We start from the raw sequence: 13,778 nt of genomic DNA, 5'->3' as shown, positions 1-13,778 counted from the left end.
TCAAGGAGATGGGGTAGGAATAAGATGAGGAGAGGTGCTTTTACCCAGAAAGTGGTGCTCTTTTCTTGTCTGTCAACACATCACTTCACATTCTTATCCAACTAACTGATTGCATCAACTAAAATTCACAATCACTATTGCCAACAGAATCCTTTACTCTGAGGTCTGAGTGTCATATGATATCAGTATGAATTGTCAGTCCCATTCCTATTTATCTTGCTGATATGCACTCTTATCTACCTCCTGCTGCTATTGTAATAATCATTGTCCTTGTCTTTTACTCTTACAAAGTTTTTTTTATGAATTGTCAATTTCTGTTATATTTGTACACCTTCTCATAATAATGCAACTTTTGCTTTCAATCTTAGATGCATATATGGCTTTCCATGTTGTCCCAGTTTCACTGTTCGAAGGAGAGATCATGGAACTAAAATGTCGTACACAGACAATAGAAGGTGGGAGAGAGAATTTACCTTTCACAAAAACGGCAAGATGATCCATTCAATGACGTCTAAAAACCGCGAATCTTCATACAGCATTAATGCAAACATTACCAATGACAGTGGATTGTGAAGATGTAAAAATTACCCACACACCTCAAGGCCTGTTGATGTTCAGGTTCAAGGTACGTACCGAATGTTACAATCTAACGGGAGACAATATTTATATTTCTCTGAATTGTTGATCTAAATACTGGAGACATTCTGAATTATGCAGTTCTGAAGAATTCCTTCAGCCCATTATGTCTGTATTGCCAAAGAAATATTAATTGTAAACGAGCCCCACTTTCCTGCACTAAGACCGCAGCTTTGAATGTTATTATATTCCAAGTGCTTGTCCACGTCCACATTGTGAGGCTTCACTCCTCCCAGCAGTGCATTCAAGACCCCCATCACTATCCTCAAATTCCTGCCTGCCGTTCACTTTAAAATAATGCACTCCAGATTTGGACTCCTCTACCCTGAGAAAATGTCCTTGAATGTCCTTCATAATCTTACACATCTCTATCAGGTCACTTCCCGCCCCACCTCGCACCCCAACAACTTCCCTGCCGAAGAATAAACAACCCAAGCTTATTCACTGTCTCATCATCACTATCGCCCCCTTTGAGAGAAGCCATTCCTTCTCATTTCAGTACTCAATCTGCCTCACTCCCTTATCCTGAAACGATAACTGATCGTTCTAGACTGCCACAGGAAAAAAACATCCTCTCTCTGTCTTCTTTGTCAATATCACTTCCTTTAACGGTTTATGAGTAATGGGAAAGATAGCAAAGTCACCACAGCCCCTCTCTCTCGTCAGCGAGTGAGGACACTTAGTGGTCATTTAATGTGAGGATCATCACACATCAGGAGAGGCGAGAGATGTATTGGAGAGCCCTTCATGGTCATACTAGCCAGTGCAGAATTTGAACCCGTGCCGTTGGTGTCGCTGTCCTCGCAGCAGGACAAACCCCCAAGTGGCAGTGATGTACAGAGAAGAGGGTGCAGCCGTGAGAGTCATAAACATTGATTCCAACATGCAAGCAGGCCCTTCAGCCCAACTCGTCCATTCTGACCAGGTTTCCTAAACTAGTCACACTTGCCTGTGCATGGCACATACTCTTTTAAACTGTTCCTATCCATATAAGTGTCCAAATAACTTTTAAATGCTGTAATTGTACCAGTTTCCACCACGCCGTCGGGCAGCGCGTTCTATACTTTCACTACTGTCTGTGTGAAAATATTTCCCCTCATGGCCCTTTTACATGCGTGATCCGATCTATGCAAAGCATAACCTTACATACCTCTATCAAGTTTCCCTACAGCCTCCGCCGCCCAAAGCAAAACAATCTACGTTTTTCCAGTATCTCATTATGAGAGCCTCTCCCTTTTGCAGGAGCGTTAGGCAGTAAAGAAGTTTGAGTGCTGTTCTCGTCCCCACATTATAGGAAGCGTGTGGAGGCTTCAGAGATAGTGCAAACGAGATTTGCCAGAATCTTGCCTGTATTGGCGTGTATTAGGTATGAGGTGAGGTTGGACAAAATTGAATTGTTTTCACTAACAGCATCAGAGGCTGAGGTGTGACCTGATCGAAGTATATACAATTATGAGAGGCCTGGAGAGGGTGGAGAGTCAGAAACGTTCGCCTAGTTTGGAAGTGTCAAATAGTAGGGGAACACAGCTTTCAGGTGAAAGGGAGCGACTTTAAAGGAGATATGTGAGACAAGGTTTTTTTTTTAGATTACTTTACAGTGTGGAAACAGGCCCTTCGGCCCAACAAGTCCACACCGACCCGCCGAAGCGCAAAAAGCGCTGCTAACCACTGTGCCACCGTGCCGCCCACTGATGGTAGGTACCTGGAACGAAGAAGTAGAAGCATGTACTATAGTAGAGTTTAAGAAATATTTAGACAGACAATGAACAGGCAGAAATAGAGAGTCATGGACCATGTGCAGTCAGATTGGATCAGAATAGAATAACAGCATGGTCGTACACAGATATGGTCGGCTGAACGACTTGTTCCTGTGCTGTACTGTTCTATGCCCTACGAAGTCAGAGTCCTACCTCGTGTTGGGTTGAATCTGATTTTCAGTTCAAAAGGGAATCAATGTGACTCCAGCATTACAATCCTTAACTGCCGTCTGTGTCATTAGGGACCGGAGATAAGTGACTGACTACCCAGTGATGCCCACATCCTCTGCATGAATAATGAAAAGAAGGACATGAAAATGTATGTGACTTTGATGAAATTCATAGTTGAGTTTGCAATTGACTACGCCTAACAGAGGGACCTCACATTTGTTCATATTTTCAGCAATTCCAGTGTCAAAACCATTTCTAATAATTCAACTCAGAAGTGAGTTAATCGAAGTAAACACAGGATCCTTAATCCTAAGGCTGTTTGCCGATTTATTACAATTCTACAAGGGCTCAAGCGAGGAATTGTATTGGAAGTTTCCAACAGCACTGAACTTGTTTACAACATTTGAGCCATGACCAGAAGGGATGAAGGGTTTTACCATTGTTCGGTGAGGAATGAGTCAACAGTACCTCTACACAGTGAAGGAGTAGAAATCATCCAAAGAGTAATTGAACAATCAGCTCACGTACAAAGTTGGTGCTTTGACCTTGAATACCACACTAGATTAAAGCAACACAACCTTGGACGTTAGAGTCACAGAGCTATCCAACATGGAAACAGGCCCAACTCATCCATGCCAACCAGGTTTCCAAAATAAACTAGTCCAATTTGCCTCCATTTGGACTATATCCTTTTAAACTTTTCCTACTCATGCACCTCTCAAAAGGTCTTTTAAATGTTGCAACTATATCCGCGTCTACCACTTGCTGTGCAGCTCATTTCATATACACAGCAACATCTGTGTGAAAACGTTGCCTTTCGGGTCCCTTCCCGCTTTCTCCATAAAACTGTGTACCGTCTAGTTTTAGACTCCCTTACCCAAGGAAAATGCTTTGGTTATTCACCTTCTCTATACCCTTCATGATTTTATAAATCCCCATGTGATCACACCTCAGCCTCCTACAATCCAGGGATAAGAGTCCCAGCTTATCTAGCCTCTTGTTGTCAATCAAAAGATCTAGTCTCGCTAACAACCTTGTCAATTTTTTGAACCCTTTCCAGTTTAATAAAATCCTTCCTCGAGCAGGGCAAATCAACTCCTGTACTCAGTGCTCTGACTAATGAAGGCAAGCATGCCAAATATGCTCCTCATCGCCCTGTGCATCTGCAATACCACTTTTCCAGATTTGCTGCTGCATTCCTTGTTCTTTATATTCGATAACACTCCTCAGGATCCGAGCATTAACTATGTCATTCCTATCCTGGTCTGCCTGACCAAAATGTAACGGCTCACATTTTCCTGAATTAAATGCCATAAATAGGGAACATGGAACTTGGTAAATAAAGTCAACAAGTTCATTCCGTGTCTTAAACCTTCATGTTACATCGAAACGTAGGAACCCGGAATATGTGAGCACTCAGTGCTTCGAGTCTGCAATGCCATTCAATATGACGATGGTAGCTCATCCAACTCGACACTCTATTAACATGGAATATAGAAAATACGAGTAGGAGTAGGTCATTCGGCACTATTCAGCTGCTCTGATCATTCACTGGGATCGTGACTGATCATCCAGCTCAGTTCCTGCCCTCCCACTCTCTAACCCCTAAGAACTTTATCTAGCTCGTTCCTAAACAGCATTCAATGTTCTGGTCCCAACCACTTCCTGTGACAGAGAATTCCACAGGTTCCCCACTCTCTAGATGAAGACATTTCTCTCCATCTCAGTAGAGCTCGTCTCCTTTAGGCTGTGATCTCCTGGTTCTCGATTCCCCTACCACCTCCCACCCTATCATCAAGAGTATTCTTCCTGTGTTTACCTTGTCTAGTCCTCTAAGAATTTTATAGGTTTCTATGAGATTCCAAAACCCGTCATTCTTCTAAACTCCGAATGTAATCTTTGTTCTGCCCATGATGGATTCCACACCATGTGATCCAATATCACTGTTATTGCTGTCGTACATTTCCCATCACATATAGCGCTACATTACCCACACTGATTTCCTCCCTGTAATTTCCAAAAGCCACGCATAACCATTTTCTGTCCCAATCTCCTCTGGTCTTCTGACCAAAATATCATCGATTGTCAAATTAATGTTGATTGTGGAGAGAATGCCAGGCGTTTCGACTTGCCTGCTCCTCGGATGCTGCCTGACCTGTTGTGCTTTTCCAGCCCTACTCCAACTTAGACTCTGATCTCTAGCATCTGCAGTCCTTCCTTTCATCCAGTTTCGACCGAAAAGTAAGCTGATTGTTCAAGTTTGGATGAATGTCTGGGAGTAGCAGTGTTTTTGCAGTTTTGTTGACAAAATCATTATTTGGGGAGAATTTCGTCAAAAAAACACGAATTTCTGCGAAGTGAGTGTCTTGCTGAACCCCTTCACAGAGCATTCCGAAATAATTCACTTCCTTATGTGTTTGGAGTCACGTGGAGCTCCAGACCACGTGTTTGCTGATTGACTTCTCCAAATGGCTACCTTCTGTCTCTGTTCAGTGGGATTTCATGAACCACCAATTTAAGCATTACTGAGGATGTTTCGCACTTCCCCTTTTTAAGAACAAACTGAACTTACATTGTACTTACAACAAAAAAAAGGGTGCAGTGGTTGGTGAAGGATGACAGGCATGCTGATGTCACTGAGAGTTATTTTTTTACTCAGAGCCCAACGTTTATTGCCCACTCCCCTGTCCCTAATTGCCCCTTTGAGAAGGTGGAAGTGAGCTGCTCTTTCAAACCGATACAGTCCATTTGATGTAGGTAGACTCATGATGCCCTTCGGAAGGGAATTCCAGGATATTGACCCAGCAACAGCGAAGGAATAGTCAATTTATTTCCACGTCATGATAGCGAGCGTTTCGGAGGAAAAATTACAGCGAATGGTGCTCCCTGTATCTGCTGCCCTTTTGCTTCTAGATTGAAGCAGCCATCGGTTTGAAAGGCGCTGTCTCAGGTTTTTGGTGAATTTCTGCAGTGAATCGTGTGGGTGGTACACACTGCTGCGATAGAACGTCAGTGGTGATGGGAGTTAATTTTTCTGGAGTTGATGCCAATTAGAGCGGAGTTTGCTTTGTCCCTGGATGATGTTGAGCTTCTCTAGTGTTGTTGAATTTGCACACAACCAGAGGAATATTCTATCACGCTCTTGTTTGTGCGTTGTCGGTGGTGGACATGCTTTGGGGAATCAGGAGATGAATTGTTCCCTGCATGATTCCCAGTTTCTGACCTGCTGTAGCTGCCACAGTATTACTTTGGCTTGGCGAAGAAGGACACCAATTCAACGGGAGAACCCATCCATCCGAGCATATGCTAAACAAAGACACGCATTAGAATTCCTAGAGGCCTGATATTCAAACTGAACTCCATCAATAAGCACATCGAATTGGACCTCATGTACCAACATTTCTAAAAAAAATGGAAATGGTATCACCTACCTTAGCAGACAAAGACACATAAATAGAAAGCGGGACAGAACACCGGCACGTCACCAGAGGCTCACTTATGATGTTTCCTAGTATAGTGTCAGAACATCTGAGAGTAAACCTACCAGCTAAATGAGCAAAGTTACAACCTGAACAACAGCCTGAGCTACAACCTTCTCAAAAATCGCAGTTTTCCCTGTATTCCATACCTCATTATTTTCTGACCAAGCCTACAATGGGGAATCTTATCAAACACCTTGCTAATGTCCTTGCCCACCACAGCCATTGCTCTACCTTCATCAATATGTTTCTTCATATCCTCAATTAATTCAATAAGGTTTGTGCGGTATGGCCCACCCCTCACAAAGCCAAGCTGACTATTTCTAATCAAACTATGGATTTCCACGTAATCATAAATCCTGAGTCTCAGAATTCTCTCCAATACATTGCCCACCACTGACGTAAGGCTGACTGATCTGTAATTTCCAGAATTATCTCCATTCCCGTTCCAGCATTTGCCACCCTCCAATCATCTGGTGCTATTCCATCGCCAATGGAGCAGCAATGTCTTCCCTCGCTACTTGTAGTAACACAGGATATATGCCTTCCCAACTAGGGGATTTATGTATCCCACGTTTTTTCTAAATTTTAGCACATTCTTCTTCCTACCCTCAATCTGTTCTAGCATAGAAATTCTGGATAAACATCTGAGCCATCAGATGGGCTGGAGTGCGACTGTTTTCCTTCGAACTGCAGAGGCTGAGGGGGAATACAGAAGCTGGAATGCAGGAGTAGGTAATTGGGCCTTTCTAGCCTGCCTCGACCACTTGATTGGATCATGGCTGACCATCCAATTTAGTCCCCAGTTCCCCGCTTTCTCCCTTGTACCGTTCAAACCCTTTAACCCAAGACATGAACTCCTTCTTGTTGAGATCTATAAAACAATGAGGAAGCATAGATATGGTAAACAGGAAGAAACATTTTTTTCCCTTGAAACGCGGAACCAATGACTGGGGGAGGGGCATAGATTGAACGTAAAGGAGATGTGAAGAAAAATATTATTTTCCCAGAGTGTGGTGGGGTATCTGGAACTTACTGCCCATCATCACAATGACGAAGGATTTAGATTGGCACTTGCTATGGGCGAAGTCCTCAGGAAATGTAACTGGAGAATAGTGAGATGCCTGGTTTTGACTGGCACACATTCGATGGGTCGATTTGCCTTTTTCTGTGTTGTAGACCTCTACCTTTTCCAGAGTGCTCCGGCTGTTAATATCCTGTGCTTGGATCTTCATCAGAATGGCTTACTTGCCTCACCAAAGTTTATTTTATCTCAAGTTATGTATTTATATTTAAAATTCACTTTGTGGGCGGCACTGGCTGGGCCCAGCATTTAATGCTTGTCCCTAGATTCATTGAAGAAGGTGATGATGAGATACTTTCTTGAACCGCTGTAGTCCACCTGCTGTGGGGTGACCCACAATGCCATTAGGAAGGGAAAGTCATGATTATGACCAAGCGACTATGAATGAATGACGATATATTTCCATGGTGAGTGACTTGGAGTTGATGGTGTTTGCATATATATCTGTTACCTGCCTTGTCTTTTTAGATGGAAGTATTTGTGGGGATCTCAGGTGATGTCTGAGGATCTTTGCTAAATTTCTGCAGTTCATCTCGAAGGTAGTACACACTGCTGCTACTGAACGTCATTGGTGGAGGGAGTTCCAACGAAGTGGGCTGATTTGTCCTGGATGGTGTCTTGAGTGTTATTTGAGTCTCCATTCATTCAGGCAAGTGAGGAGCATTCCATCACATTCTTGACTTGTGCCTTATAGATGGTGCAGAAGAATTTGGAGTTGAATTACCTTAAGTAACATTAGAAACTGACGTTGCAGTACTCTGGTGTTGGGAAATCCAACAGACATTGGTTACAATGAGCGAATACTGCAAAGATCCGGTTCCTGAGACACACAAGTGCTTCGAGCTAAGGATAATGGAGAGCAGCACATTTCCTCTACCATAGCCTTCGAGTGGTCGGAACTAACGTAGTTATCACTAATGTTATCTATCGTTATGCATGTTTATATGTTTGTCTGGATAGGGCCATAAGATAGAGGAGCAGAATTCGGCCATTCAGTTCATCCAGTCAGCTCTGCCACTCAAGCACGGCAGAATGTTTCTCAACCTCATTCTCCTCTCTTCTCCCCATAAACCTTGATCCCCCTCACTAATCAAGCTCCTATCTCTCTCTGGTATAGATATTGACACCGTATATCAATCTATCTAATCCATGTAAATTTAGCCCATTATAATGAAGCTTTCTGATCGATGGGTGCTTCTTGTGTGCATTTTATCCGGTTTTAGTTTATTTAGTAGTCACCATCAAGAAGACAATGGAGACTGGTCAAAATCTCATCTTCTCAATATTATGATTGTGCGAGAGAGAGAGGGTGAAAATCATTGCAACTCCAACAATAGCGTGTTCCCGATTGCTGTGGAAATGTCTCTGTGTGTGACCAGTTCCGGACACATAAATACTGCAGTGTTTCTAGTGACTGGAGTGTAAGGTACAAAGGGTTTGCCAAAATAACTCTCCACCATTTACAAGGAATAGAGAGTAAACCAGCTAATCAGAAACAAGCCCCGATCTGAACTTCTCTGTACCTTTAATCTCCTACAGATAGAGTAAAGGCAAACGTTTCAGGTATGTTTTATATGTTATCAGTGACAAGGAAAAAACACGCAGATCAAATAGAGAGGGATATAGTCGTGTGTGTTGTTGAGTGGGTTACGATGGTGGTTGCTTCACAATTACATTTTTGAACATTATGTGTGTGAAAAAGGAAATGGAAAGTGCATTTTACGCCTAACTGAGGCAGATATAAATATTTTTCATATAAAACTAAGAATTGCAGTTGCTAGAGAACTGAAACAAATTCGGACAATTCTAGAGAAATTCTGCAGGTCTGGTAGCATCTGTGGAGAGAAAGAAAGCAAGTGTTATTTTCGTTACTCAATATTCAAGGCAAGACAATTTGCCAAATTCTATCATCTACTGAGTGAAGATGACAGAGAAAATAAAACCACTGCATGGTATTTTTTGCTCAAAAAGATGAACTGAAAATTATCACATGTACACTTGTCAAAGCCCATAAGGGACATTTGAACTCAACTTGACCTGGTGAACAATGAAATCTGTCTCTCAGAACGCATCCTAGTCTTTGTCTTGATGAATGCACAGGAAATTTTAATGTTCTGCCAGACCATCATCCTGCTCCCTCATTAGAGAGAGAGAGAGAGAGAGAGGGAGAGAGAGAGAAAAAGAGAGAGAAGGGTGGTGGTTTAACTTGGGAGCCATCATGCCCCATGAAAGGGAGAGGCTCAGAAGGAGAGTCCTTCAGGGACTCAGCTGGTTTGGAAATTATCCACACACTATTCCCAAGGTTTTGCATGCAATGCATGACAAAAGCTAGCCTTCAACCAACTGAACTATTTGGAACTAACAGCATACAGCGGCCAAGACACCAATGTATGTCATCTGCATGGTTCACTCCTGTTAATTCATGTACAACAGCCGGGCAAGTGATGTAAAGGCTGATGCGATTAAGAAGGTCTGCCTAAGGTGTTACATTGACTCGCATCCTAAAAAAATACAGCTGGAAGGATTTAATCAGAGTGAGTTTTCTAAATGCGATATTCTGAAGTGTCTGGATTGTTTGAGAGGGTCAATTCAGAAAGAGTTGCACTGACATCTTTTAAAAGTTGACAAAAACACAGCTACGCTGCTGAAAGATTCAGCGACATCTTTGATGTTGATAAGCCCTCAGTGAGTCCGCTCAAATTCTTAATGTCTGCAAAGTGTTCCTTCGCAGCTCATTCTGTTATAGTTTTTAGGCAAATGTTGGTTTCTCCTCTGATAGGAAGAAGGAATGTTACATTTTCAGTCGAAATAGGCTATGGCTATTGCCGCAGAAAGTGCAGGTAGATTTATACCTTGCATCCACAGTGTAAAAGGGGAACTGTTGATTCTTATCAGACCAATCGAAGTATACACGTTAGAAAGTCGGAGCAGGAGTAATCCTCTCAGCCCTTCCAGCCTACTCTCCCTATTCAATAGGATCATCCAACTCACTCCCCTGCCCCTCTTCCCCCACGCTCTCCCTTTACCCCTAAGCAGTCCTTCTTGAAAAAACATTCAGCCTCCTGACGCCGACCACTTTCTGCAGCAGGAATTCCACAGGTTCCTCACTCTCCAGGTGAAGACATTTCTCCACGTCTCAGTCCTACCCTGTCTCCTTTAGAGTGTTACTCCCTGGTTCTGTATTCCCTTTTGTTCATCGGGGACATCCTTCTTGTGTTTACCCTCTTTAGTCCTCTTAGCGTTTTACAGATTTCTATTTGATTTCCCCTCATTCTTCTAAACTCCATCCGTTGGTCCTGCCATCTCAGGACTCAATCTAGGAAACACCATCCATAGCCAGGATGTTCTTCCTCAAATAAGGTGAACCCACACTGCACAGACAACAATTTAGGGTAACATACCACCCCGTCCAATTGCAGCAAATCATCCCACATCATAGTGAGAATCCTCTCACTATGAAGGCCAACATCCCATTTAACTTGTTGACCGCCTGCTGCTCCTGTAGTGTTCACTTTCAGCAACTGACTGCACTTCTCCCCTTTCCCAGTCATTGTCCTTCAGATAATAATCCACCTTATCGTTTTTGCTCTCAACTGAATAACCTCATGCTGATGTACATTAAACTGCATCTGCCATGCTTTGGCTCAATTGCTCAACTTGTCTAAATCATACTGAAAAATCTCTGAATCTTCCTTCACAACTCCCCTTCCACCCAACTCTGTGTCTGCCTTTAAGCACAGTGGGAAATCATCAGCCACCCTTTCTCAATGCGATAGCCCATTCACTCTGTATCATTCCACGTACAATTGTCCATTATCATTTGTACCCAAAGGGTCGCAGCAGTAACACTACTTCAATGTGGACGCACAAGAGCTGCAGATGGGAATACTACCCTTGTGAGATCCGCTTTGAGCCAATCGCAATCCTTTGGAAAAACATCAGCCATTCCTTCAGTGTCACGGGGTCGAAATGCTGGAATTCCCTCCCTAAGTGAGTTGTGAGTCCACCTACAACACGGGAACTACAGTGGCTCAGGAATGCAGCTCACCATCGTATTTTCAAGGGAGCAACTAGAAAGTGGGCAACAAAATTCTGGCCCAGCCAGGGATGCTGCCATCCCATAAGTGGATGGCAAAAAAATCAAAACCACATTCGACTTCTCTGCTCCAAAGTAAACAAGCCGAGCTTATCTAGCTTCTCTTCATCGCTGAAATGCTCCATCCCAGGGAGTATCTTCATGAATCTCCTCTGCACCCCTCCAATGCAATCATATCCTTCCTATAGTGTGGAGTGTGTAATTGCATGCAGTGCTCCAGCTGTGACCTCAACAAAGTCCTGTCCCACTCAACATCATCTTCCTGCTTTTTATAGTGTTTATCGCACACCGCAGGAGCGTGTGGGACTTGAACCCTGGCCTACTGGCTGCGAGGTAGGGACATTAACACTGTGTCACCAGATTTCGAACTCTCAATACCTGAACGTCTGCTGGTCATTCCCATTTTCCCCAGATACGCGATGCTAACTGCTTCGCAACAGATCTTTCCCTTCTCTTCAGCTTCCTGCTCCCACTCGTTTCCAGTTTCATTCCGATATCTTTCAATTGCAGGATGCCAAGACTGACCCAGATGATTATTTTGTCACATACGGCACACTGAACCTCAGTGAGCCATCGCAGAAATAAGATGGAGAAGATGAAAACTTTTGCGAGAATAATCCACGCAAGTAAAATGCAATAAGACAGACGGGGAGGAGGGGTGGGCTTCGTTCAACACTATCAACTGTGCGGTGAAGAGGTACAATATAACTCTTGTGTATAGTTAACAAACTTGTGAACGTTATGAAAGAAAACTTGTTTCACACGGCATTTGATGCCACTCATTTTCTTCTGGGGAAGCTTTTTTCACGTGACTGCGATTGTCAATCTTTTCTGGACCTCGCACGTGCTTGGTTTTGAATTTACCAAACTCTTTAGGCTGCTAGTGCTTTTTAGAACTTTAATACTGCCTCTCCTTCGCTCTCATGTACTTATCTGAAAATTGAGCGTAGGTCCAAGTATAAGGGAAGGAATACATCCCTTGCCCCTTTCAATGAATGGACGATAAGGAACCTCTCTGATTCTGACTAACTTTGAACAGGACGTGTCTGACAGATCTGACGGGCAGGAGTTACTTTAACAGAAACCAGGCAATTTCAATGGTTACTTTTCAGAGTGAAAGTGTCCCTCGGCGTGAGGCTTCAACTAGCAACTTCTGACCGCACAGACGGAATGGACACTAAGCCACAAGCCATTGACGACCCGGATGGAGGAGACACGACTGACAGGGAGTCTCTAAGGAAAAGCGTAGACCGACAATCTGCTGGAAGCCTTTCCTATCTTTCTGAGATTTCGAACCCCATTGTGGGAATGTATGAGATTTCTCTCACGATCGATGCTTTGGAAACGCCACAAAAAAATGGGTTGGGATGTCAAACACTTCCAAAGCAGCAGACTTCAACTTAGAAAAGAGCATAGGTTACCTGTTGGTTTTATCAGTGGACTGTTAACCCAAAGACCTCGGTAATATTCTGGGGACCCGGTGTGAATCCCATCACGGTAGATGGGGGAATTCAAATTCAACAACATTCTGGAATTACACCGCTGATACTGAACGTGACTCGATTGTCCATTAAACCCATCTGGTTCACCAATGTCCTTGAGGGAAGGAACCTGCCATCCTTACCTGATCAGGTCTACATGTGTCCCCAGACCCACAGCAATGTGGTTGAATCTTAAGTACCCTCTGAGACATTAGGAATGGACAATAAATGCTGGCCTATTCGGTCATGCCCTCCTCCACTGAATAAAAGAAAAGTTGGCCACTCAGTCCGGAGGTAGTTAAAATACCACGGCAACATTTAAGGGATTGGCTTATGAAAATGCAGGCTTTGTTGTAGATTTTAATATTTTAAAACCGCCTCGTACTGATCTGTAAACTGTTGCCTACCAAGAAAGGAAAAGTGTAGGTCTAATTACAAACCGATAAACATCATCAGGGACAACGACAGTGTGAATGCTGAAGGTTTTGGTCAACAGGTGCCATGTATATTTGAAAGGAACAGCAGGACGAGCCGATGGATTGTTAAAGATTGGAGCAAACAAAGACTGTGAATGAGTCATCGGTTTTCTCAACACCGTGGCTCCTCATTCAGGCAAAGGATGTAGGGCATTGCTGGCAAAGACAGCATGAATTCCCTGATTATCGAGTCATAGAGTCATACATCACTGAAATAGACACGTCAGCCCAACTCATCCATGTTGACCAGACTTCCTCAACTGAACCAGCTCCATTTGTCTGCAGTTCACCCATATCCCCCTAAACCTTTCCTATGCATGTACCTGTCCAAATGTCTCTTAAATGTTGTAGCCATACCCGCCTGCATGACTTCCTCTGGCTATTCGTTCCATCTATGCACCACCCATCTTATGCCCTCAATTTTGAAGTCTCTAGAATGGAGAGAACCTGAGAGGAAATGAGGGGAGGACAGAGTGAGGAGTAAAAACAGTGGAGGGGATAGAGTAAGAGTTTGGGGAAACAGGGGAGGGGACAGAGGGAGGGGGTCTAGGGAACAGGGGAGAGGTGTAGAGTGGGGGGACAAGGGAAACAGTGGAGG

The 13,778-nt window shown here is 43.5% G+C and overlaps 1 protein-coding gene across 1 annotated transcript in view; it reads left to right on the top strand.

Moving 5' to 3' along the window:
* The first annotated feature begins 398 nt into the window (after positions 1–398).
* The window catches only part of LOC122544519 (platelet endothelial cell adhesion molecule-like), a 51,750-nt gene continuing 38,370 nt past the window's right edge, over positions 399–13,778 (top strand). The window contains exon 1 of the mRNA XM_043683804.1: positions 399–625. The gene's annotated coding sequence lies outside the window, so the exon portion shown is untranslated. The remainder of the gene's footprint in view (positions 626–13,778) is intronic.

Source organism: Chiloscyllium plagiosum, chromosome 50, assembly GCF_004010195.1.
Source record: "Chiloscyllium plagiosum isolate BGI_BamShark_2017 chromosome 50, ASM401019v2, whole genome shotgun sequence".
In the NCBI taxonomy this organism is placed as follows: domain Eukaryota; kingdom Metazoa; phylum Chordata; class Chondrichthyes; order Orectolobiformes; family Hemiscylliidae; genus Chiloscyllium; species Chiloscyllium plagiosum.
This window is presented reverse-complemented; position numbering and strand designations above follow the sequence as displayed.